Source organism: Chrysoperla carnea, assembly GCF_905475395.1.
Source record: "Chrysoperla carnea chromosome X unlocalized genomic scaffold, inChrCarn1.1 SUPER_X_unloc_39, whole genome shotgun sequence".
Taxonomy (NCBI): Eukaryota; Metazoa; Arthropoda; class Insecta; order Neuroptera; family Chrysopidae; genus Chrysoperla; species Chrysoperla carnea.
This window is the reverse complement of record NW_025408166.1, coordinates 37,501-40,000: the sequence shown is the minus strand read 5'-3', so window position 1 is coordinate 40,000 and position 2,500 is coordinate 37,501. Positions and strand designations below refer to the sequence as shown.

Sequence of the window (2,500 nt, the reverse complement as noted above, 5' to 3'; positions counted from 1 at the left end):
TATATTTTTATGTAGAAAATAATTTATAAAAAAAAAATAAATACATTTCTATAAAATATACCAAATATTAATTATTATATCTAGCTAGCACTAACAAAAATATCAAAAATGTTATGTATATATTTATTAATACCATAATATCTTTAATTTATATATATATATTTAAAATAAAATATATAATTTATATTCTAGAAAAATTTTTTTATTTTAAAAGAATTTATAAAGATATATAAATTAATAATTTTATTTTTTATATTAAAAATAAAGATTATTATTAATAATAATACTTACATTTAAAATTTAAAAAGATTACCCTGGACGGTGGATCACTTGGCTCGTGGGTCGATGAAGAACGCAGCTAATTGCGCGTCAACTTGTGAACTGCAGGACACATGAACATTGACATTTCGAACGCACATTGCGGTCCTTGGATACTGTTCCCGGACCACATCTGGCTGAGGGTCGTATACATTATATTAATATAATAAAAGATTATTTTACATAAAATTTTTTTTATGAAAAAGAAATTTATCAATAATTAAAAAAGAAAATTTATTTTTTCATATTTAATTAAATTGATAAATAAAATTTTTATAAAAGAAATGTAAAATTATTTATATATGAATGTTTTACGCCAAATATAAGAAAAAAATAAATATAAAATGTTTTTAATAGCATTTAAAATTTATATATTTTTTATTATTTGTCGACATTTTTAAATTAATATATCAATATTATTTTTTATCATTTATATATAATATTATAAAACTTTATGTTAATAATAATATTAATAATAAATGATATTAATAATATATTTTTAAAATATTAAATAAAGAAGAATAAACAAAAATATTATATATTAATATTTTGTTATGGAATATTTTATTTGTAATAAAATTTTCAATATACTCGAAAAAAATTAATATATATAATTATTTATTTTTTATTTTCTTCTCTTTAGATAAATATAAAAATAATATTATATAATAATATTAAAAAAATTTGAGTATGAATAATTAAGAAAATTGTTTACTTATAAAATATAACAAAAACATAATATATAAAAAAAATTTTTGTTTTAATACTTCTAAAAACTTTTACGACCTCAGAGTAGGTGAGATTACCCGCTGAATTTAAGCATATTATTAAGCGGAGGAAAAGAAACTAACTAGGATTCCCTTAGTAGCGGCGAGCGAACAGGGATAAGCCCAGCACTGAACCCCGTGGCTGATAAACAGACACTTGGGGAATGTAGTGTTTAGGAAGATTCAATATAAACCTATTGTTATATAATACATCCAAGTCCATCTTGAATGGGGCCATATACCCATAGAGGGTGCCAGGCCCGTAGTGATTATTATTGATGATAGGTGAATCTTTCCTTAGAGTCGGGTTGCTTGAGAGTGCAGCTCTAAGTGGGTGGTAAACTCCATCTAAGGCTAAATATTACCACGAGACCGATAGCGAACAAGTACCGTGAGGGAAAGTTGAAAAGAACTTTGAAGAGAGAGTTAAAGAGTACGTAAAACCGTTCAGGGGTAAACCTGAGAAACCCGAAAGGTCGAAAGATGAGATTCATTTACTTTTTATCGTTAATCAACCAATTTGTACTAGCATGTGACAAAAATTTTTATTAGGAATTTATTTTTAGTAAAAATATATGCACTGCTGTATATTGTTAATTGTATGATAACGAGGTATGCACTTCTCATCTTGTAGGACGTTGCGACCCATTAAATATTAATCTATAGGCATTGGTGCGTTGATTAATGTACAATATTATTTTTTGATAATATTTTGTGTATGTTAAACGCCTATGTTTCTTGATTAATTGTTTGATGGTATTAATTATAAATTGATATTGAGTCGCGTTATTAACGCGTTCAGATCCACCACGAGTATAAATAGGTTTTTTTTATTAAAACATATTATATATACGGATTTTATGCCGTTATATGATACTATTTAACTGTCAGTAGGTGTATGATAATGAACTGGCTCATTTTTTTTTATTAAAAATTTATCTGTCAGCGACGATATAGCTTTGGGTACTTTCAGGACCCGTCTTGAAACACGGACCAAGGAGTCTAGCATGTACGCAAGTCATTGGGAATAAAATATTTTTTCATCGAAATATTTATAAATTTTATGAAACCCAAAGGCACAATGAAAGTAAATATTATTTATATTTTTTTATAAATGATAAAAGGAGGATATATTTATATTATGTATTAAATATCGCACTCCTAGGGCGTCTTATATTATTATAATTTAGTTTTCGGATTATATTATAATAGAGGCGCACCTAGAGCGTACACGCTGGGACCCGAAAGATGGTGAACTATGCCTGGTCAGGATGAAGTCAGGGGAAACCCTGATGGAGGTCCGTAGCGATTCTGACGTGCAAATCGATCGTCGGAACTGGGTATAGGGGCGAAAGACTAATCGAACCATCTAGTAGCTGGTTCCCTCCGAAGTTTCCCTCAGGATAGCTGGCGTT

At 27.4% G+C, this 2,500-nt stretch overlaps 2 non-coding genes across 2 annotated transcripts in view; both read left to right on the top strand.

Moving 5' to 3' along the window:
- Positions 1-310: 310 nt before the first annotated feature.
- Positions 311-465, top strand: LOC123304304. Its single transcript, XR_006536337.1, has one exon. It is a non-coding gene; the product is annotated as a 5.8S ribosomal RNA (ribosomal RNA).
- A 635-nt stretch (positions 466-1,100) lies between these two features.
- LOC123304301 overlaps positions 1,101-2,500 on the top strand; it is a 4,580-nt gene continuing 3,180 nt past the window's right edge. The window contains exon 1 of the ribosomal RNA XR_006536334.1: positions 1,101-2,500. This exon is cut by the window's right edge and continues 3,180 nt beyond it. This is a non-coding gene — a ribosomal RNA (large subunit ribosomal RNA).